Source organism: Bombus pyrosoma, linkage group LG13, assembly GCF_014825855.1.
Source record: "Bombus pyrosoma isolate SC7728 linkage group LG13, ASM1482585v1, whole genome shotgun sequence".
Classification (NCBI taxonomy): Eukaryota; Metazoa; Arthropoda; class Insecta; order Hymenoptera; family Apidae; genus Bombus; species Bombus pyrosoma.
In genome coordinates, this window is record NC_057782.1 from 6376605 (window position 1) to 6401588 (window position 24984).

The following is a 24984-nucleotide window of genomic DNA, read 5'->3' on the forward strand; positions in this document are numbered from 1 at the left end:
TCATGGCAGAGATATGAATAACTCGATAGTAATTAACAACACGACATAACGATGATTCGGCGGCGAGACAAGATTAATCAGCCGCTTTTGAAAGCAGGCTGTTACAATAATTAACCAGGCATCCGTGGCTCAAAGCGACCGACATTTTTTCCCCTACTTTTTCCCTACTTTTCTGCTTTAAACTATAAAAATAACAGCAATACGTACAGGCTGAAAAGCTTGTACATTTTTATGAATATAGTATATTCATAATGATTCATTGTGCGAAATATTTGAAACCATTAGCATCGTTACGAGGCTCCATTGTCGTAATTATATTGGTAAAATTTCAAACAAATTTGAAGATACACATAAAAATGACAATATATTTCGCGGAGATGGCAAATGCGTTTAAACAATCAGACATTACGTTAAGAAACTTCCATGCTCAATGGAACCAGCCGCTTTAACGTTTATCGTATTCTTAAGATGGTTGCGTTATCAAGAAAACTTTTCACCTGAAAGAAAAGGAGAGAAAAAAGTGGTTGGAACGATTACGAGGTGGCGGCGTGTTTTCAACGTGAACGCAAGGGTCCGTAGCACCACGACAGATAGGAGTCGTGTCGACGGTGAAATAAGTCTGTTGTTATAAATATCGCGCGGACTATAGCAAAAATAGCTGCCAGGGCCGTGACAATTGGGATGTTTCCCGACCATCTCGCGCAAATATTGCGGCAAATATAAAAATCCTTCGATGCATTATCATGTAATATCATACATTAAAATTCTCCGGTTTACGATCACACGAAACGATATCAGATTTGGAGAATCAAAAATGTACTTGACTTCTTTTCCACCGTATTATTCAATGAAAAAAAAAAAAAGAAAGAAACATGATAATTAATGGCGTTGAACACGAAACTAGATACACGGAAGCTAAAGCTACTTCTTCAAGTGTATCAAAACGCGCTGCAACTTCATCCAATTGAAATAAATCGAGAGAGTTTAACTTTCAGTTAATACGCGTAAGCGGCAAGTAACGGCGAGGGCGCTTCATTAATTATCCTTTGGCTAACGAATGTTGCGCGCAGAGAGAACGGGCGTCGCTCGATCATGTCCTTGCCTCGGACGATTATTAAAAGTTGTTATTCTTTTAATAAAAGTTGCAAACTCTCTAAAGAAGATAGTACGCGGCGGCGGCAACGCAAATACGAATAATTAACTTCCCCATGGCGCCTCCCTTCTCTTGACCCACGCGCAGTCGATACTGCCGTGAAATTAGTTGGCGATATTAATCCGCCGGCTTCCTCTCGACAGTCGTAAATTTGCAGAATTCCCAAAATACAGGAACCGGCTCAAACCCCGATAATGTTAAACTGCAACTGGCGCCTTCGACCGCGAGAAAAAGCATCGAACATTCCAACGCCTCTTTCCTTCTATTTTCCCCCGTTTTTCTCATTTTTTTTTTCTACTTTTTTTTATCTTTCCTTCCTCCAGCCGAGGAATTCCACGTAGAACTATCGCTGGCCTGGAGCCGGGGAATTTTTTCCTCCCGTGAAAAAATGCAATTTTCGAAAGAATTCCGAGAAGATGCCGGCCAGGATGTATTTTCCTATCATTCTTCTACACCCTCGAGGAATGAAAAACACCTCGATGCGCATCGTGAGCGAATGCAGGAATTGTTGGTTAAACAGACGAACGATTATCGATCGGGAATCGTAAATGAGTAGTATGGCAAGGACGATGTAAGTTGGATTCGCGATGAGATCGTCGGTATAATTGCGGCTTGTTGAATCGAACGAGTCTTCGTGTACGTCATGTAACTTGATCAATGTTCCACTTCCCTCGGAAAGTGGAATATCTTATCTGCCATTTCGAAAGATTTAAGAAAATTGTATTTTTTTTTTTTTTGTTTTTGTTTTATTATTATTATTCTGCACGAAGTAAGACGACCGTAAGTTTATTTCGGATATTCTAATTTCATAGCTTCGCGTGATCTCCCTCTCCTGTCGCTTCTCATTTCTACTAACGGTGAAAGGGTCGACGATCGGGTTTTTCCGAGAAAAATCCCTGAATCTCTTTCCGCTGAATTTTCCGTGCGGAACGCGAGAAAATCAGTTTGGTAAATTTGCTAAAACGAGGGAACGTGCGGTCCACGGGTTCATTTCGCCGTTTCAACGACGACAGACGAATAGACGATAAAACTCACGACTGAGAATTCTCGGGGCAAAAGGTGATTTATCGGCACAGTATTCGGCATCGATCGATATCGTGGCAGAATGATGACGTGAAATTAGCTGCAGCGCTTTACAAATCGCTCCACCATCGAACGATCAATTCCATTCTTTCTCCCCTCCCCCCTGTTCTTTACGTTTCTTTTTCACATTGTGTTCCACACGATATTAACGAAAAATGTTCTTCGTGATTACGCACTTCAGTGACATTTTGACATTTTAGTACTTTTTTTTTACCAAAGGGGGGAGATTTTAATTTCTTAATAAGATAATAAAAGGCTCGTTAGCTTCTCGAGCTTCGACGAGCTTTTTGCCTGTAAATCTCAATTCGCTACGTCGTTAATCAATCGTCGTATTATCAGAATTTATACCGTCAAATATATATGTTTTTCCATCCTGCTCATAATTTTTAAAATATTGCGATAATTTGACATAATTAATTTTGATCCTTCTTTTATCAAAATTCACCTTTTTCCTCGACAACCAACATTGAAAGAAAAAAATCAAATTTTTCCCCTGTCACGTTCATACGTTATATTCCATTAATCCTTGTAAATATTTTATATCGAATCGTCGTAAAAGCAGATATTCCGAAAGTTAACTGTAAAAGTGAAGCTCTAACCAACGAGCTTACAGAATAGACTGCTTTCGGTCGCAAGTATCACACGCGGAAATTGCGGTACACTGAAATTCCGAGTCGGAATGAATATTTCCTTGTCGATGATAAATTGAATGTCACGCCGCAGCGAATTTTTATCCCGACTGCATATAACGTATAAATTATTCCCGACTGGAATTTCTAATGCAAAATTCGCGTGATTTATATACGTTCGAAGGTGGACGATAATAAAATTCAATGGGAGTAAACGATGAAAAAATAACTTTGAAAAATTCATCATAATTTCGAAAAAAAAAAAAAAAGAAAGAAATCTACAGATTTGTATCTTCCACTTTTTTATGAAATTAACATCGCGTATGAAACTTGGTTTCTGGGATAGACGAGAGGATGACTGGAAACGTTAGAAAATTTTCCCCGCAGAACATTTCTCTAGTGAGTCACGTTGAGTTCGTTTATTTATCGTAGCATACGAGTAGACAACTAATGAGCCACACAAGCGGGATTTCATCTTGAAATTGCAACAGTAATCCCGTTAAGTGGCCAGGAAATTATTTCGGTCTCGACTAAATTTCCTTTTGCTTTGCTTCGTCCTCGATATCGTGGCATGGATTAAACAGTGGCGGAAATATCGATTAATAAATATTGATTTATCGTGGCAAATAATTTGATAGAAATTTAAATACTAGATTCACACGTTATGAAAGGTGGAATTTTCGAAAAAATCTTCTGATGTAATAGCGGAAAGAATTTTTTCTCGAGGTCATTTTTTTTTTACAACATTCCAAAATCATCGGTATTCTTATAAATTGATCTTGTATATTTTTTTATTAAAAAAATGCGTTTTTTTTATTTTTTATATAAAAACTTTAAGGTATTCTTGTCTGAAAATTCTTAACTTAAAAGATATTTTATAATATATTTTCAGATTAACTTTAAATGTTACCAATATAATCACGATGTCCGTGTCCTCGTTACAGTGCTAATGGATTTTTTCAAAGTTTCCTATAACGCGCATAACGTATTCATAAAAGTTTCCCATAGCAAATGTTCAAATATCCCCGTAGATATTTCTATCGCGATAATAAAGAAGAAATTTTGCTTTCCTCGAACGACTCGAATTTCCGAAACAATCCCAAATGCCAAGATCAATGTTACACGACTTTGCGTCGTTATACAATCGACTGCCAGAAAGCGAATTCAAATACAGGATCAACATGCAAAGAGCACGCAAAGAACATGCAAACACACATCATGTTTATTCATTTGAAAGTTTCTTAAGATACGTCTCGTCATGACTAGATTAACTTTGTTAATCTCTATCGCGTGTTTTCTCCCTAAAATTAGAAGCGGCACACCAAGATTGTATCTCTCTGCTGATCATCTAACGGTTAGTTTTATTTTTAGACAGAATGGTTGTACATTTGTGACTCAGAAGCCCCAAAAAACGATCCGTGAAATCTCTCATCCGGCGCGGTATATAACGGAATAAACGTTTTAAAATTACGTTGCAACATGCGGGATAACGGGGTCCGATGCACGACAACGCCAGGCCAAAATATCGAGCGGCAATTTCGCGATCGAAAACGTTTCTAGGTTTTCATAACGGAAACGAAATTTCAGTTGGCTGTTTCGTCGTTGATATTTAACCGACGACAGTAAACCGAACGCGACACGAAATTTCGTGACAATTCGGACTAATGGCGTGGCTGTCGAATCGATAATAATTCAACATTTAATTACGATTCTGTCATTTGAACAGGACGCGATGCGTTCGGCGAGAGACCGCAAACTATACGCGACGCGGATCGTTGCGGGCGTCGCTGGTATCGGTGTATCGTATCGAATCGGAAGATAGATCGTCGTGTCAGCCTCGAAACAAAGTCAAGAGCAGACCGTCGATATTTCATCGCTGGTGGCCAGCTCGCTGAAAACAAAACCGCGAGCTTGCCGCGTCTGTTGCGTCGCCGTTCGATGAATTACGCAAGTTATGCAATCGTTCTGACCAACAGGAAAAGATCGCCAAGTATTTCTCCTTGAAAGATAAACAGCTATAACGTTTGTCGGTTAAACAAGATAGAAGAAGTTGGATGGAAAATCGAAGCATAGATTCCCGAAGTGTGAATCGCCAGTTGATTTTAGGTGGATCGTATCAAATATTCAAATACGACGATAGTTTACGTGTACATTTGGACCAGCTTCACTCGTCGAGATTCGTCGGGACAATTCAAAATAGATTGGACTAAAGCTCGCAAGAGAATTACGCTGTTTCTGTATAGTTTCTCTCAGCTTTTAAGTCTATATCAAATCAATTTTGATTCGTTTATTGATCGACAGTCAACGGCGATTACATCTCGGATTAATCATTTAGTCGTTAGCTTTGGTTAATCAGTGTAGCTTAAACGTGTAACGGGTAGGCGTCTTGCTACACTTGGCAGTGTGTGTAAGGGAAACTAGTTTCGTTGAAAGGCGGTGCGATATTCCGTCATCTATTACAACGTGGTTTTGAAAGGATGAAGATCATGGATATGTTAGGATCGTTAGTAGGTCCTATAAGTCGCGAGTACCCACTTTGTCATCTTTAAGTCCTTTCTTCGTTGGTGGCAATAGATTATGGTCGCTTTAACGATTCTGTCGTCCCTCTTTGCCTCTCGCTACTAGCCTTCTACGTGAGATAGAATGTCTGTATTTGGAAGAAAACATCGCTACGACGGGATATATCAGTGAGAAAGGAAGGTTAAAACGACGAAAAAGAGGCGCGGTGGAAACGAAAACTTCTCTCCATTCTAAATGGCCCAGCGACTGACACAGAGGATATTAAAAGATCGGGCTTATCTCCAAAGACGCGATAAATCTTGGGAACTTTAATCGAGCGAAAGTTGCAGTTGTGTTTGTCGCGATTTACTTCCAGCAAATTTTCTTTCCACCGAAGGAAGAATAGTTGGACAATGGAATTGGCTTCGGAGAAGGGAGGGAAAAAAAATGATCTTAAAATCGCGGGAACTGCTCCAAGCTTAATGAAGTCGAAGGTGCACGAGTGACGAGGTTGAAGAACAAGGGTTCTCGATGATTTCCGGCTAATCGACCGCGTTCACCGTTTTATAAAGATCGCAGAGAGGAAAATGGCTTTTTCTGACAATTATTTACCGATCAACAAACTAATATTATCGGCAAACCAACAAGTTAGAATTTTACAATTTTGAGTTAAATCAGATAATCAGCCAACTAGTAAAGTGTAAAATTTCATTCCCTTAATACCGAACTTGTTACCGTTGCACAAGTACACGGGTCTAAATTAATTGAAAACAGCTGCGAATAAAATGTTACGTTAACGCAACGTTGGCACCAGGTGGGTTGCTACTACTTCGTTTGGTCCTGAACTTATTACCAAGACCAGTACTCGAACATCGTCGTGTTCACAAAAATTAACAACAACCACGAGTCCAGAGACATCACCGTTAATTACGAACAATTCCACGGAACGATCGTTGTTCGTCACTGAAAAAAAATAAAAAAATAAAAAAGAAATCCATGTATTAATCGATAAAAGCGAAATCGTAGTCAAACGGACGACACGAGGAAGCCAAGTACAAGACGCTGGTCGCACTTTCGAAACGCGACTCGGTCCCAACCAAACGATCCATTTTTATCCACGATGGTCGCGAGGATGGCATGCAAATTTCGAAATGCCACGGTGAGGTTGAAAACAATCGTGGGTGGTCGAAGTTCAAGGACGGTGTTGGAGGAAAAAGTGCCCTCGACGGCGAAGTGACCAGCACAGGGGGCAAAGATGACTGAGAAGAGGACCTCGCCATTGGCGTGCACGGGGATCGACGGTGTTCAACTCGACGTAGCCCGTAGAGGCATGGACGAAGTAACGGGAGCAGGTGGAGGGGTGTGAAAGCTCGGGCAGAGGATCAAGAAAAGACGACGAAGAGGGAGGAAGAGGTGGCGGCGGAACAGAGCGGCGAAGTAGCTAGCCAGAAATAACTAATAAGACATTCACTCTAAGACGGGCGGCCAACCGGCCCGGACGAACGCGGTGCGTCTCGTATAACTTCGTAATCGGGCACCTTATCACCCCCTCATCAATATAACACCACACACTGTTCGTACCTGCGCGAAACAACGGTGACGAGAAAAGCGTGGCAACGGAATATCGCTAGACACACGCGTCTGTATACACACAGTGCCGTGGAAACCTAGTCGCGTATCATTATCTCATCTCTTGGTGTCCTAGTTTCTGCAAAGTGCCTGCTACTGATACTGTTGTAACCTTCTTTACTCCAGACACTGTTGATTAAACGAAAGAAGCGTAACCGGGCAACCAACTGATCGTAAAATAAAAAAAAAAAAGAAATAAAGAGAAATATTTGAATGAAATTGGAAAAAGGAGAAGAAAAGAGAAAGAAAGAGAGCGGAGCAAGGAAAAGAGAGAAAGAGACTGGAGAAAGAGAAATTTCAGTCAAGTATATCACGTGTGATATCGTATCGTATTGCATCAAATGCGAATGAAGTGCCGAGAGTGAAGAATTCGATTCTCGTACTCGTGTGCATCGCGACGTTAGTTCCGTCTTCCGGCCAGGATATCCTACACCAGCTGGTGCTTACGCGAGAAACCGACGAATCCGCGATTGGACCCGAGGCTCGGACGCGAGAGAGGATCTCTTTTCGCCGTCGCCATCGGCCGTCTAATTTTAAGTGTTAGATAATGCACACCGGTGCGCACCGGTGCGCTCCGTTACTAAAACGGTACAGCGCCGGCGATGCACACGCTCGCCCAGCGCGCACGCTCGTTCACGCGCTACCATTGGCGTGGAAACGCTTGCCCGCGCGCCTCACGCCTTGCCACGCGAATCGTGCAAACGCGAGGAGAAGAAAGCGCGAGAGAAAGAGAGTGAAAGCGGTGAAAGGTGCACGGTGGTGATGAGTTTACGCGCTGCGTCCCCTACTCCCTTCAACGAATCCCACAGGAGACGCACGGGACCGGGAAGCCTGGGAAATCTCGGGGATTTCGAACGTATCGAAAGTCGGGACTTTCTCCTCTGTACCCGAGGGGTTTTCCTAGTATTTCAAGTTTCGACTTTCCAAGCTCTAAACCGTTTCACAGCGTGTCCCTTGCTCCGGGCTGTTTATTATTTTACAACATCTTTCCTTTCCCTCGTTGTCTCTGGAGACGGCTTATTAACGTTTCCTTTTTCATCTATGTGTATATTCTCCCTGGTGGCGGACACTCGATAGACTCTTTTAGAAATGGATCCTCGGATAGAGAAAACTCGAGACTTTCATCATCGCGAGAAGAACTTCAGTTTTCTCGATCTTTTTACCACCGGATTCGAGACACTGGAACGGTTTTCCCATCACCGCCGTGATCTCTCGTCCACGTCTCTGCCTCTTCGTTTTCTCATCTTTCTACGCCGTTAAAAAACTCCATACTGCTCGTTTCCACGAGCAAGCTTTCCGCTCAGCGCAGCAGATAACTCTTCCCTTTTTCTGTATCGCTTCTCTCTGGCCAACTTAACGACATCACGATCGACTTAGTTTTCATCCGTGGCCCGATGTGCGCTTAATTGCGATTTATCCTCGTTCTCAGCCGCTTTTCACGTACCACGATCGTTCGCCGGTTTCTTTTTTTTCTCGTCTCGTCTCTCTTTTCTTTTTTCCACAAACCCAACCCCTGTTAGACCAACCGTTTCCCTCTTCGTCGTTTTTCTATCCGATTCGCCTTTCTTCTTTTTCCGCTTTTTTAACCCTCCCTTCTATCATTCTCTCGCTCTATCCGTCCGGTTTCCCTTCTCTTCGTTGCTCCGCGTTCGCGCAGCTTCTATTCCTTCTCCGCGTTTCTCACGTCCCGTCCTTCGATCCCACTATCTTCGTCTGTCTCTCCGTGCTCTAATATGGCCGGCCGGTGTCCAATTACTCGCTTCGTTCTCGCTACAGTTTTTCCACGCTCTCCACGACCGCCGTGGCAACGAGGAAAAGATCCTCATCAAGCGTCGCGACACGACCTTCCATTTTCTGCTTTTTCTTCCGTGCCGCGGCCGCCCATTCACCCACCCTAAACCTCCCTTCGTCCATTTTCCTTTCCTCTATTTCTCCGCAAACTCCTTCCACGTCGCTCCTCTTCGTCGTTCAAACGTTTCGCCGTGTCTTTTTCCGAACGGCCGTGCCGAAGATCTCGCGAGACGCAATCGATCCGGCGTGCGATTTAAATTGGGAAACCGTGTCGACGCGTGTCTCTTCGTGTTGGCGCTTCGCATAATTAGGAAAGAGAACGAAAGGGAGGGGGAGAGAGAAAGAGAGAAACGAAGATTAAAAATATATGTTGGAATGTCGGGTGAGTGTGGTGTAACAGGATCGTCCAGGTTAAGAGAACGAGGCGCGATTAAAGTTGGAGGATGAAGGGGCATGAGATCATCCCCACGTGGCGACTGTTCTTCCCGCTCTTTCGCCAAGGAAATTGCTGATTTCTGGATTACCGGTAATTCATTGGCAAAGTGATTTCTGCACCAGATACTCCCTGTGCCGAGTGGAAAACACTTTTATTTCGTTACGGGAATCATGAATTGCCGGTATTTCTGTTAAATATTTCGAAATATCCGCTGGATACGATCGTTGTGAAAGGCTTTGGTTCAGCCCATTCAGGGCAAAATAGTAAATTTCACAAACGTTACCAAGGTTTATCAAGAAAGCGTAAATCACTGTTTTGGCAAGATACGAACAATCTATGAAACAAACAGATGCATTGAAAAAGTCCGCTGCACAAATTCGAAACACAGAAAGAAGTTGTATAATTTAAACGGGAAATAGTTAATCATAAAATTCTCAGAACACTTCGTAAAATTGTAAACTCTACGCGGAAGAAGAGATAACAATGAAAGAAACATTGAAGAAATTTTTGAAACTTTATGGTTAGACTAAAAAGACGTTAGAAATGAGATCGACAAGTCCATAATGGGTTAACGTGCAAACGCGTCTGACCAGGAATGCGTCTCATCTACTTAAAACTGTTCGCCCGCCTGGCCATATACTGATACGATCCACTTACTCGAATCATTCTACCTAACGCTTCAACTTATATTTACCTCTCGTTTTACTAGTTTCCGCCGAATCGTCGAAATATTTGTTTATGGTTAAAACACAACATATAGTATGGGTGGGAGGGGGAAGAGAACAAACAGAATGACCACGGTTTCCCAATTGTATCGCGTGTCGAATTGGTGGTTACGTGATCATAGTTCCGTGTTCGCGCGACGACTCGTTTAACAGTGGTGATTTGATTTCTAGCTGTCACAGCGCCGGATATTGGTGAACGACGGGTGTGACCACTTGGGGCCCCCATAGAGAGGGCCCCCAACCGGAAGAAGCCGCCGTAAGGCGGTCACAGTCTACCAGGTAAGCTCTTCTGCTATTTCTCGATCGATTCTCGAAACGCTAACCACACGTTACATGTACGTTATGCTTGTTTTGCAATCCATAACCCAGCAGCCTAGTTTGCCCGAATGATTGTGAATTAAAAATTCAATAAAGCAGGGATTGACGGCTAGAAAAACATTTACCTAACTAAAGTGGAATTTCGCCGACATTTTTATTAGAACGGAACGGTGAATTTCAGATTCGCGATACTGTTTGCCATGAAAATTTCGCTTCGTCCCGATGATCGATGCCATGGAAATTCAGCCGAGATTATTGATGAGCCTTCGTTACAACTCTAATCTCGCGTTAGATCCTTATCAACGGCCGTTCCTCAAAGCAAAAGGAACGTCCGAAAGTTTGCCAGGATAATGGTATAGCAGCTGCTTTCGCCGAGTTATTAAGACGAGGCGGGCGAATAAATGAATCTAGGCCCAATCAATCTTCGTCCGAGAGGCTTATGATTCTTTAAAGTATTAAATTCTCGCCACCGTTTTCGCCTTTCTTCCTCTTACCTACGCTTGAAACGTTTCGATCGAAGGAAAAAGAAAAGAAAGAAAAACAGTAAAACAGACGACGAAATGATACGGACGGTTAATCGTTCACTGGTTGATGCACGCAATTAGACGATTCAATTTTCGCGTGAAAATGAAAAGCTGCGCCCGAATAAATACGGAACGATGAATGTGCACGGGCAGAGCTGGCCAGTTGACTGGAAGTGGCGAATGTCGGGTTAAAAAATATTATCGGATAGCCGCAGACACGTCTACAACCTGTAAAATTGGACTGGTAGAAACGGTGTTTCCCAAACGAATTCAATTATCGCGTGTTCAGGAAATTTGCTTTCTCTCAAACGGGCTGAACGATGAATCGCTTTAGAAGCCGATGTTGGTAATATTTTCCGCGCGTTTAAGCGCCGTTCCTACGCGCTGATATTTCCAATGAAATAACATTCCGGTCAAGCACGCCCTTCTTGATTGATCAACACGTTGTAGTCTCGTTGTTGCGATTTTGCGAAATCATCGGTTCGGCCATAAGTTTCGAACGTGGATATCGCGATACGTGCAACGCTCTTCGTTTCTTTACCTGAAGCTGCTTCATGAACATACGGAACGAGACAAACAACTTCTTTCGTTTCCATGTCGGAATTTATCTTAATTATAAGATGTAGAATTTAAGGACTGGAAAATTTCCATATCCCCGGAAACCATGTAAAAATTTGAATCTCCATGTTCGAGATGCTAATTCAAAAGTTTGAAAGTCGGCCATTAAAAAGTTGAATTGAAAAATTTCAATGTGATCGTTAGAAATTTAAATTTAGTAGCTGGAAGCGGGAATTGCGAAGTTTCAATTTGACCATTGAAAGTTTGGATTCGACTATTGGGGCATTCGGATCCAGTGATTTAAATTTAACTATCGAAGGATTGAATTTAAGCGTTTGAAATGTTTAATTTCGAAATGATTCATAAACTCTGGTTTTACTCGAAAGCTGTTATTGTGTTGCTCGAAGCTGAGGCAGAGTAACAGTTGGACCGGTTTCAAGATGCAACTTTGTAAACTCGAGCGCTTTAATCCGCGTTTGAAGAAGAGAAATGAAACGTTCGATTCGCTGAGCTACATTTGTTTTCCTATTTACCGCGCTAGTTATTCATCCGAAATGAGCGACTAATTAATCTTCCCTCCCTGTTTTAAGCGCCTCCTTTCTTATCCGCCGCTCAGAAACGAAATAACTCTAATTACTTCTTTTCATCGAGGTATCGCATTCAAATCCCGCCGTCGCGTGAAACTGTAATTTCCAGGGAATCGTCGGCGGCGGCGACCCTTCTCTTGTAAAAAAAACTTTACCAACGTAGACGAGAGAATCATTTTACAGCAGCGCTCGTCCTCGGCGAATCAACGAGCCGCAGTTTCGAACGACGGTGGAAAAACTTCGGTGATATGAGACGAGGTCTCGCGGCAATTTTTGTTCATCGCCCAGGAAGCAGCACGGAACGTAGAGTGAACGCAGGAGAAAGAAGTCAAAAGAGAAACGAAAGGGGGAAAAATGGAAAAACGAAGCTTTTGAATTTGAAAGTCGCCATTAACGAAACGGCTTAACAAAAAGTGAACGCAGGAAGTTGCGCCTCGAGCGGACCTATCTACACCCAAATTAGCGCAATTAAATGTGCCACGTTTCGTTTTACTAATTAATGTTCGTTTTTCACAGGAACCATGGCCGTTCCGCTAATTCTAACTCGAATGGAAATTCCAACTTGCGATAACGCGTCCGCTTCAGTTCTTTCTCCTTTTTTTTTTTTCTTTTTCTTTTCATTCAAATCCTCACGACCAGCAAGAGAACACAAAGAATATGTAGAACGGAGAAAGTAACTGTCATGTAAAATCGTCTGTTCCGACGAATATTTTATATCAATTAACTAATGAGTCTATTGCAGTGGCTGGACGAGAGATAACGGGCAAAGAGTATAAATTCACAGTGTTTCAAAGGCAAATGTCATCCGGCCGACAGGAATCTACAATTCGAATTTAAACATTCGTTACACGTGTACATACATTCGTTACCAGTGACCTGGCCGGGCTAGTTTATACCAGAGCTATTCGTTCTTCGATAAGAATAAATTTCGTACCGATAACCGGACCGATACGTCAAAAGTCACGTATGATCGGTTGCACGCCATTCGCGGAGATAAATTCGCCTTTGAATTATCTTTCGGATTAGATTTCTACGGCGCTACCACGATATTCTCTCTTGGTTCTTTCGAATCTCCGCTCTTCCGCTCTTTGTTAACAATGCTACCCGTTTGTTTCCCTTCTCGTTTGATCATTCCGATCGAAGATTGTATTCGTACGTGAATTATTTTCTACGGTTTCGCGAATCTCTACTATCTGCGAAATTCAATTCCAAGCTTTTATTGCCGGCACTCTAATTTAGGAATTGCACATTGGAGAGCAGTAAGTTTTTATAGCATTAACCTTGTTGAAGCTAATATCTCCCCAAGTTATACGATATCTCGTGTAAATCTTGGCTTTGGTCCGTTCAGAATTAATGCATCGCACGACTGTTCAATTTTAAACTGGGTAATATTAATTTTACCAATTATATTATAAATGATAACGATTGCAAAATTCTTTATGAAAATTGTTACGATCCTCCGAGTCATTTTTGACGTGGAATGGCAGCTCTTTTACGATATAGCACGAAGAAGATCAGGACACTGCTGTAAACATAACATCTAAAATGTCAGCGTATCTCACGCGATTATTATTAACGTTATGGCAACCCGCGATCCGCTACGCTCCGAGTATCGGCTATTAATACACAACATACATGCTCCATTTATCTGCTTGTACATTCCTCTAATTATTTATTCCTTTGACCTTCATACTTCTTCAGAGAAAAACATAATTTGGAAAAATCGTATTTCTGTTAATTGTGAACATGAAACTGACGTTCGAAATCAGCCAATCGTCATAGTGTTAACATATATTTCTTACAAAAAAGTTGGAAATATCTGGTATCAAGTATGCAAGAAATTTTAACGACGAAGAAAACAATTATATGTTAAATCGTTCTGAATTCTCCGTTATTTCCTTACGTTATCGAAAGGTTAATAAACCATACTACGTTAAAATTCATCGTCCGAACGACATCCACCGAACGATACATCACGTTTCCCTGGATCCCTAAAAATCTCTATCCAACAGGGAAACATTAGATTGATCCACGACACGATCTAGCAGGAGTCGTTGTCGGAAGAAAAATAGATTCCTTGTATTCAGCGTTTACGGTGGACATGTGTGACGTATTCGTACAAATGGAAATCCATTTTTCATCAAGGAAAAACACTCCGGTTTCCCGTCGATGAATCTTCGACGACTTGCTTTCCTATCCCAACGCGACCGTAATATTTTCGGAAGGCCCTAAACCGCATGAAAAATTCGTTTCTCGTTCAATTTCCTTCTTCCCCAAGGAAATCTACCCGTCATGAACAGCATCGTTACTTTAACATACTCGCTGATTACTTTGGGATAATTATACTTTAATTGGCTTTGCCTAAATAACGGCATGTTTTCGTAAACCCTCTTATAGCAGCGAAACGAGCGCCGACAGAAATATTTAATTCCGAGCGTCCTTTCGATTTTCATTAGCAGAGCGGAGGAGCCTTCTCCACTTGAAGAACTAAACCTTCCCAGAGGAAGCTGCAATGTCTCATTTAAATTGTTAAAGAATCTCCCCCGAAGAATTTAATAATTACGAGATCTTCGTCGATAAATGAAGCCCTCTCGCGTAATTGCTCGTTCAATTCGATGATAATCTTTGATAGATAGTCTCTTCTGGCAAAATCTATTCCGCTTTCATATAGGCTTCCAGTATCTCGTCTCGGCTGTTCTTTTCGGAGACGAGATCGATTATCATCGATCTTATCCGATATTCTCAGCTTTAGACACCGCTTTTTCTAAAACTATATAAATTTGATTTGTATTCTCGAACTGTATAATTTATATTTCATACTGTACAGGTTTCGTATTTCGATAAAACAACACGCAAATTATTTTACGTTTCTCAATAACGTAGTCGGTTTTTATTCTCTTGTTATTTCGCTGTAAATCTGTCGTTTCAGCTGCATATCTGCCTTGCGATATAAAATATTAAATAAAATGGAATTTGTCGAGGCTGATAAATTTGTTATCGAATAAATGTAACGGATAGATGTCCCGATACTTATGACTGACTGTATGGATACGTTATTTTTGACCGATCAAACGGACAGTAGAATGGAAGAATCGAGAGAAGGAAGCTAACAGCGTCATAAATCTACAGGAAAATCGCATATGTACCGATCAGCAGTAGAACGCGTGCGAACAAAAGTCAGACACGTACGCTGAGTGGACTTTCAAATTTCTTCGTTTCCTACGTTTCTTGAAATAACCGCCCTTTGTCATGGAAATCTGAGTACTTAGGTCGCTACTACAATTCCATAAACGTCGTGGTTTCTTTCAAAGGTAGGGTGCTACCCTTAGGAGGGATACATTGCATCGAAATCGATATCGAAGAATGGAACGCTAAGCCAATGATACCTTGGGTTATCGTTGACCCATGGGCCGATAACTTGTAGCGGTAATCTGGTACAAGAATTATTTCAAGAACGACGATCAAAATATTTCGTTGCCTGATGTATTCCGTTCGTCCTTCGATGTGCTATTTTGCAAAATATTGTACTATAGAAATATTAATTTTGTCAAATGCGATATATAAACATTTATATAACGGCGATCGACGATTCTCAATATTTTCCCAAATGCGGCCAAAATTAAAATAAAAATACTTTAATACGACTAAGGAAGATACCTGGAGTGAAAGAGCATGAGCTTTTCTCCATTTGCGAGGGATAATGGAACAAATAAATGCTCGCGTCGTTGTTTAAATAGATCTTAAATGGAAGCAACGATGTTTGAGGTTTTTCCAAAGAAATGCGAGAAAATTTGTTACACGAACCGATAGAAAATTTGTCAAGTATCAACGATGAATTATTTTCCGTATGTAAAAAATTTCTAACGTCAGAAAGATCAAACAGTCGCGTCACCTTCGCCACAATAAAACACAGTGACGATGTTTTGCCATAATCACGGTTTATACGAAAGTAGAGATGGAATTAAAAAATTTTAATAAAACGCCACGCGTTGACCATCGGTTTTCGTTATCATAAGCAAATAATAGCTTTTTTAAATATTCGTTTAACAAAACATCGCGTTCGTTCGGTATTCACTTTTCGCTCGAGTCATTAAATACGATTTTAACGCAGCTCGACCGGACCAGCTAAAACCATCACCAGCCATTCGTACTGTTTAATTTGACATCATGCAGCTTTACATCGATTTCATCGGCTGTGCGGCTTGTTTGGCCCGTTTCATCTCTAAGTTGGCTGGCATAAACTGTTTACAACCGCGGTTAATTAGCTTTATCATCGGCCGTCCCACAGCGAACGTATCTTTTTCCATACACAATTTTCCATGTTTAAATTGCTCGTTTAACGTGCACCTCATTCCCACCATCGATACGCCCCTTTGTCTTTTTTTTTTTTTTAATATATACGTATACCTATATACATTTAATCAATCGATCTCATATTCGTCGTTCGTATTGTTTAATCAACTCGGCACATTTGGTTCTCTAACGGGAATGAAAATGAATTATTTCGATCGAAGGAATAATTAAACGTAACCAATCATATAGCAAAGTTTCGATCAATATGAATAAATATAAGTTGGCGGGAAAACTGCGCTAAAAACAACACTACGTAGTACACAAGAGCAGAGGGTACATCGGAGAAAGAAGAAGATAAAGAACGCAAACAGAATCACGACAGAAGCCAAATATCCACTTCTAATAATACCGGGTGATTATCTTGATTTTTTGCAACGTCGCCAAAGCCACGAGTGAGAAGTTGCTCTTCTTTCTTCTGTGACATTTATTACGTGACTAGCTGCACTTTGTACCTCGTTAGTCCACGATGCACCCTTTCACAGTCGCCCAACCCCCTGCCGTTTGCGGTGCTCTCACGCGTGCAGTGCCGCCGGAGAGCGGGAAAAAAAGAAAGGGAAGGAAGAGAAGACAGAAGAGAAGAAGGAACAAGAAGCAAAGCGTTAAAAGAGCACTAAAGGAGTGAATACTGTGAGAGCTTATCCACTCGACCCTTGTCGGTGAAGTGATCCAATTTTGGGCGGTCTGGCCGATTTAAGCTAGTCCTGTGTGCATCGTTGGACATGGATTTAGTCCGAGGAACATTTTACCACCAATTGGCTTTGTGTACGCCGATGGAAACACGTTCGGATGAACCGAATAAACGCGAACGTTCAGACTTCTTTAAAAATTTGAATGTGACACCGTTGGAAGAATCGAACTACGGCTTGTCGGAGGTCCGGAGTTTAAAGTGGGAATTTGATTCGTTTAGATTTAGCGTCAAGAATATGACACGCCAACCGACTTTCATATACACCGATGAAAAGCGCCTTTAAATTTGGAAATTTGTACGTGACACCGTCAGAGATTGAAATTTAACCGCACGAAGATTTGAATCGAAACGTTGAAGATTTGAAAATTCGAGACTAAATCGTCGGAAGTTTTGCTGAAAACTCGCGGGGACGGAAACTTTTGGAAGCGATTCAAGACGGGACATTTCAAAACTCTGCGAAAGTTTCGCGCATGCAAATACCCGCATATCGGAAGTACAGAGTCCACAGAACGTAGAATAAGTCGCGTCTGCGCCAATCACAACGGCGAAACTGTACAAAACCGACCACCATAAATTTCATTAGCAGACAGGGTCGAATGCAAACGACCGTGGCGTTCGTAAATTCAACGATTATCCGCTGTTACAATTCAACCGTTCCAGGGATTCGATGGCGGACAAGCGACATGACACATCTATAACGAACTGCCCGAGGCTAAGTTCACGTTACAACGCGATACAAGTAATGATAGGGTCACGATCGTTAGAGAGACCCGCTTATATAGATCGAATCGCAATTTTTTCTTTCTTTTCTTTTTTTCTTCGCCTGAGTTACTCGACTCACCCTCCTCCGTTCTCCTTATACAGCCACGGTAAATCGCTGATAAAAACGTACGAAAAGCCAGCCAGACTGGCGTGAAAGAAAATTCGAGGATATCATTTTTTTCTGGCGATATCTAATACTAGATCGTTCCATAAGAAAATTACATGGAAGAAATATGATGGTCCATTCTTGTTAATTTTCCCAATTTCATACCACTTGGTGATTACGAAAGAAAGTATGCTAATGAGTGTTATGTTGGTTTAACTTAACCGATATCTTATCTTACTAACTACCATGTAACTGATAATTCTTAACTTAGTAACTGATATCAGCCTAAACGACTAACGGTATTAATATTATTTGTATGGCTTGATGCGAGAAGTGGCAATTTCATATTTTTTGCAAAAATGAATTAAACGTAACATGGAGTTTCTAGGCGATTGTATATTCTATATCAAAAAAGAACAATTTTAAATTGTGTCTGGATATTTCTATATGCCAATGTCAACATTTTTCATAAAATACTAACTGATATTTCGTGAATGTCTAACAGATAAAAAATATCCAAGACAGGATAAAAATCAGATATAGCATAATCTTTAATTCTATCTTTATTGTATTAGAAAAGAAACTTGAAACAGCAGAAACTTGTACGCCAAAAATTATTTGAACTTTTAAACATATCTCTTCAAGTCCTAACATCTTGATTTTATAAACATTGGCATTGGTCAAAGATAGATTTTACTATCGAATTAATCGATACATTGAATTTTCAAATTGCTCCCCTATAAAATAGTGTCGCAATGAAAAAAACAGGAGAAAAATGGAACCTCTTGAATTCATTATTATTGATCGCTTCTATATCTGATAAAAGTTTGAAAAGTTCAACGCAAGACACCACGTTACCTATAACAACCTGCTACTTCCATGCCGAATTAATGAGGAAAGATTAAACAGAAATTAAGGAGATAAAGATTGGTTTGATTTATAGCTTGCTCGATTCTTTGCTATTCTCTTTCAGAAAGCTCGCTCTCCTTTGTTCTGCTTTTCGTACAGATCATAGAGAGAATATTCAGCGAGCTAGTCTCGTATCGCTGTAGATGCGTATCGTTCATTCCATTATTCTCCTAAAACCACGGCGAATCGCCAATTAGCGTAAGGGTTAATTGGTCAATTGGGACAATGGATTAATTGATCAAACACGTAGCGCGAAACTGGGAGGCGTATGGGGACACAGTCGGTGGAATCACGACTTTGGAAGGAACATCACCGCCGAAATTACGTGCCATGTTCTGGCTTTTATCGTTTAAATCGTTTTAAGTCTTTTAACCTGGCAAGCAATCGGGACAGTGAAGTCCATAGAAACTTAGCTAGAAGAATAACGCGGCCAATTACACGGTTTTCCATTCTATTCGAACCATTCTTCTCTCGTTGGTTCATTTTCGCCGCGTAATTCTCGTGCTACCGGTTCTTTCTCTCTGGTTCCTAGTAAAAGCTAAGCGAAACTACCGACGCTTTAAGTACAGGCAATTCCTAAAACGAAACTTATTCATAGAAGACGACGCGTATCGAGACTCTGTCGGAACTATGTTCGAAATTTTACGATAGCGAAATACGAAAACTGGCGCGAGGAAGCATCCCTCTCTTTGCCTTTTCGAGTGCAAGATCGATATCCCAGCACTGCGTTAAGGAGAGAAGGAATTACGGTATTAAACGTGACACGCTGCGCAAAGCCGTGACGTAAAATGTGGTATAATCATCCCGTCAAGGTGATGCGGCCCCCGTCAACGTCTCTATCTATTCTCACACGAACTGGCAACGAGAGCTTATTCCTCCCCGTTCGTCTCTTATTTTCCACGAGAATGGCAAAGAAACCATTCACGCCAGACGAAGATCCGGTCTCACCCATTTCTGACGCATCACTGTTTTATTCATCCCCCGTTATTCTTTGAATCTCGTGCCACATCCCCTCGGTCGCTGCGAGAATTTTCATTAAAATGCTCCGGAATAATAGATCGCCGTTTCGTACCAACTCAAACGCTTCGCTTATCGCAACTCTTCTCTGAAATCGGCGACTACCCGCTATTATTTCTACGGGCCACTCTTTCCTCGGATTTATCCTTTGAACGTGGCGCGCGCCAAATTCGCCGTTAACGTGCCGACGAAATTCTATTCCGCTGCTCTTCATCCACCTGTGTTCAACAGCTCGTCGAAACTTTTCGTGAAATTAATCGCGGACAAAGCTCTGTCTTGTCGTAAAATCCAGTGGGCTGCGAGCTGCAAACGGCATCTCGTTTCACGATCACGGTATATATCGGCAATTTCTGCGAGCTTTCGAGGCACGCATTATTACCCCGCGTTAGGTGGATCCCTTCACGTCGCGTCGCGTCGACGGAGAGAAGGCAAGGAAGCACGTTCTCCAGTAATATATCGCTCGACTACAAATGTATATTAATGCGCCGGCACAACATTTGAATAGAAGAACCGGCGAAGAACGTGCGAGATATAAATTAAAATAAATAGTGCGTGAACAACTAGCGGAGGAAACGCGCTAAATTATTCAATCCGTATTCCGCCACGAACTAACGACTTTTTCAACGCGACGTTTCCTGCACGATAGCTTCATAACGCATTCGGATGATATTCGACGTCCGGTATAAAGATAAAAAGAGAAGGTTGATTAATTGCAGTCTGTTGCAACGAGCAGCGAACGAGAAACAGGCTGCTCGTCTGAATCATCTTATGGAAACGATAATATCAAACAACCCTGTTACGTAGCTTGCTTGTGCGTTATGCAAATCTGTCGAGAATAGTCTGAACGGTGGTTCTTGCATAAGCAATTACGAAAATCATGCGGCTATGCAACCTTCTCACAGAGGGGATAGCAAAGAGATAGGTTGGCGAAGGGACTCGAAGAATGCATCCACTCGATATCGCCCTAACAAACGTTCGTAGCAAACCTGGCAGCCGGTATTACTACTAACATCAAAGGGTTGCACAAAGCGGCGAAACACGGGAACGTTATGATTGAAGAAATTGTTGCTCGCCCTTTAATCGTGTCTCGATCGAGAATCCTCGATCGAATCCTCAATCGTATCGTAGATTGAAGAACCGTTGATTTATCTCAGGGTGAAGAAACGGCTAGCAAAGCGAATCGATGAAAACAAAAGGGTCAACGGCGTAGCATAGAAAACGGTGGCAAGCTACGTCTTTGTCGTTGGTTATTGTCCCCACTGCCAGCCGCCTTCTGTTCTTTTCTCATCGTCGACGGTAAAGAAAAGAAAAAAATTTCATTTTATTCGAGATCACCTTTAGCCTCGAGGTGGTCTCACGAATGAGGTGGCTCCGTCCAATTAAGTTCAAACCCTGTTCCGCAATTTCGTCGGAATAAAACGCGGGAACTTCTTACGATATTGTGTTCCTGATCTACGCCGCCGCGTTAATTAAGATTAACAATGCGAAGCACGATGATTATCTCTTTGTTGACTCGGCATAGTTCTGATTCTGGCAGTGCTGTATTGTCGACCACCAACCTACGACCCACTTCTACCCGGCTGTGAATAAAGACCGGCCGTATAATGGCATCGAATTAATTGAAAAACTCCGTGGTAATGTGCGCCCCGGTCAAATATAAATCGACGATCAGCGCGTATCTCGGCTGCAAACGTTCCACGCCCGATGGAACTTGCGACGGACACCGAAACTCGACAAACGGTGACTGAAAAATTAAGATCAACCGGTACAATCGATGTTTCCAGCTTTACCCATCCTTAGCCTCTGATTTCCTTTCGATCCTCTCGGTGAAATATTTACAAAGCGCGTAATTAAGGGACCAACGATGGAAGAGAAATATTAGAATTGCAAAGAAGGAGAGCGGAGCCTGGAGAAACTCGAGCGTCTCTGTGCCACCGCGTTTCCGCCCGATTATGAGGAAGAACGGTTCGATTAATCGGCTGCGTTCAGGAGCCCGTTCGTCGTGGCTTTTTCTAAGAAATTAATTAACTATCCGTCGTATAATTCAATTAAAAAGCCATTTAAAAGTTCTGCGAGAAGGACATGGATTGCAAGTTGAAAAAAATTTTTAATCGACTTCTCGACAGTCCGCGACGTTAATTAAATCTCGTGCTCGCGGTATTCCTGCAGAAGTTACAAGTATTTGGATACTTGGTATCAAACTTGCGATCAAATGGTCTGCCAAATTTAAACCGAAGTGAATAAACACGCTTCAAGTCACTTAACTCGAATCTCTCTACAGACGATCAACTTTCGTCCAACTTTAATCGTTAATCTTTCGTTTATAGCAACAAATATTAACTATCTGTTTCATTAATATTCGCTATCTGCATGCGATTGTCTGAGATAATATCACGTGCCAAAATTAGATCGAAGAGTTTCGTTCGAAGTATATCTTTCAGATATCTGCAATAGTTTGCAAACGTCCGAATACTTCAAGATGTTAACATATACATCGTGTAACCAACGATAAATCAACGTTCCTGGCAGTCTTTCGCCTTCTGAATATCGACTCGTCGATCGATATATAGGTTCTTAAGGAGAGGATAGTTTTATGGAGTTTTATCACCAAGATGTTTAACGTTGTTTCGCGGACCAGTCTTAAGCGACTGCCAAGTACAAAGGATGGCTTATAGATTATACGGCTGGCAGCAGGGTCTATATAGAGCGCATATTACTTCGGAATATCGTTCCGCAACTTTCGCCCCCCATTGTCTGAGATTTCAAGTTCGAACTCGTGATCATTTTCACGGAAATTATACGCGGAAGTTATAAGATCCCATTGTTGGAAACTCATCGACATCGGGCGCGTCGAACAACGTCAATATTGGAACGTCTTCTCGTAATTAAACATTGGACGATGGTACGAATTCTATTCAGCGAATATGCAGGAAAAATGGAGGGACGAGAAGAAGGTGGAAGAGAACCGTTCTATCGCCTAACGAACTCCTATCGATTTAACATTCGTTCGAACGTCGATCGTAACTTACTGACCGTCCAACTACCTGATAAATTATCCAATTTTTTCGTTATTATATGGAGTCACGCGAACAAAGTCGCACCGTTGCTATTTATTCGTATAATAATATTGGTAGTCGTTGAAACGTATCGCGGCAGAGAATAACGTTAAAAGCCGATTAATTACGAAACTAAAGGAACGTTATTTTTTAGCAGCGAAATACGCGTGTAAATCCACCTTGTCAAAGTCTTGACTTGCCTCGCTATGATTTTCAACCCGCCATATTTCAAAATCATTGATATCCGTAAGGTGTGCCCCGTTCTACGCTATCGTATCAATGCTTTCTCCAGCGAGAAGAAATAGACAGACAATAAGAACAAAGAATACAGAGTTCTCGGTTTCCAGGAACGCATAAATTGTTCGATTTAAACGTCGTTTCGCCGGGGAAACTTAGATAAATCAGACCGGTTGAATCGGAAGCACCGATGATGAAATATTACAGAAATCCAGACGCGAATTCTAATTATTCGAATTACGAGCTACCTCCTAACGAAGTCCGCCCACAGTCGGGCCCGTTGTCTTGGCCGACGTGAAATTATCTTTGTCCAAGTGCAAACAAGCTGTATCGTCCGATAGAACCGAACGACTTTTGCTTCTATTTGCTGGCTCTGGAGAAAGAGACGAACAAACATCGTTGAACCGTTGCCAACGGAAGAACGTAGCTCTAACGCGATAAACAATGCGGCCAAAGAAGCCTTAAATCTCCTCCGTTTTGTTATTGCGACACGATCTTCGCGGTCAGAAGCGGCGCTTGCAAATCTACATCCCACGTGCACACGGCTGCGTCGTTCTAAACGCGATAGTGGTTTTTTAGATGAACGTGATTGCGGTGCCGACGATGTGCAACACGCGTGCAAGCACGATTTTCGCGGACTCGCCAAAGAATAGAGGAAAATGGGTAGGAAAAGGAGGAAAGGGGGGACAGAGGGTAGGCGAAGGGATGCAAAAAGAAACGGCGTTAGAATTTTTATATTAACGCCGTGATTTTTGCCACGCTGACGCGCAAAACGCTATGACGTGCTTTAAAATATTGCTCGACCTCTGTTATCAACCAGTCACGTAAAAAAGAAAAAAAAGGGAAAAAATATATATATATATAACGGAGAAAGAAACGACGTGGAAAAAACGAGAGCTAGTGACTCTTATTGTAGCAACATCGAGGCCACACATTGCCACGGGATGAAGCTGAAAAAATTGCCCGACCGACACGTAAATCAACGCCGCTGCTGCTTTTCGACCATTGTTTCGCCGCGGACGCTTTTGTCAAATTTCAGTTTTTTATCGCGCGAATAACTTCGCGAGAATGTTGGAAATATTTCGAAATTATTCATACTATAGGCGACGGCTGGTATAATAAATAATGGGCAGGGCAAAATATTCTATAAGGGTCGTATATTTCGCACGAGATTAAGCCAGAGATTTTTAGATCCACTGTCTTCACATGATAGCGAGTAAACATTGAATTAAGTTACGCTCCGCTGATCTTGTTACTCGATCCTCCGACAGTTTTCTTCGTGGGTATCGCTCTCGCTCCGTTCTTTCTCAATAATTTCATTAGAAAACACGCTGCGCTTGCACACGTCGCAACCGCTAAATCACCTTCCTGGTCGACAATGGGAGCAAAAGCAGCATCCGGAACAAGCATCCTTCTTCATAAACTATTCGATATATCCCTTGACAAGCCTCGTTAGATTATAGTAACAAAGCAACGAAAGCATAAGACAGAGCTTGTCCTCATAAGGTAGATATTTAGACAAATATCCGATCAAGTGGAAGAGAAATTTGTGAAAGAAAACCGTGTGAAATCGTACGAAAATTATTGGAGAATACGATATCCAGGTTTCGATTTTTCATTAGCAGAATTTTTCGCCAAATCGAATGACCAAGCGAAAGAAAGGGAAATCATCTGAGAATAATTTGAGAATGAGTCGTTCACGTTCCATATCCAGAATTCCTGGTCGATTCGTGCGAAAGAGGAATTACCTGAAATCGTTTGAAAATTTGTGAAGTAAAGTTGTGAAGTAAACTGACTAAATTTAGGCTCTTCATATCCAGAATTCTTCGTGGATTCGCGTGAAAGGAAATTATCTGAAATTGTTCGAAAATTGTTGCGAAGTAAACCGATTAAATTACGACTCACCATTTCTAGAAATTTCCAC

General features: G+C 41.7%; 2 protein-coding genes across 9 annotated transcripts in view; one reads left to right on the forward strand and one right to left on the reverse strand.

Annotated features, from left to right (window-relative positions):
• Nucleotides 1-24984, reverse strand: part of LOC122574142 — a 51001-nt gene that overhangs the window by 13144 nt on the left and 12873 nt on the right. The gene's annotated exons all lie outside the window — the stretch shown is intronic.
• The window catches only part of LOC122574140 (RING finger protein nhl-1), a 56599-nt gene continuing 38360 nt past the window's right edge, over nucleotides 6746-24984 (forward strand). Inside the window, exons 1-2 of one of the 7 annotated variants that reach the window (XM_043741352.1) lie at nucleotides 6746-6871; nucleotides 10117-10224. The gene's annotated coding sequence lies outside the window, so the exon portion shown is untranslated. Of the gene's footprint in view, nucleotides 6872-7027; nucleotides 7299-10116; nucleotides 10225-24984 lie in introns of those variants that run through there. The other 6 variants (XM_043741349.1, XM_043741347.1, XM_043741355.1 and 3 more) reach the window with 6 other exon arrangements.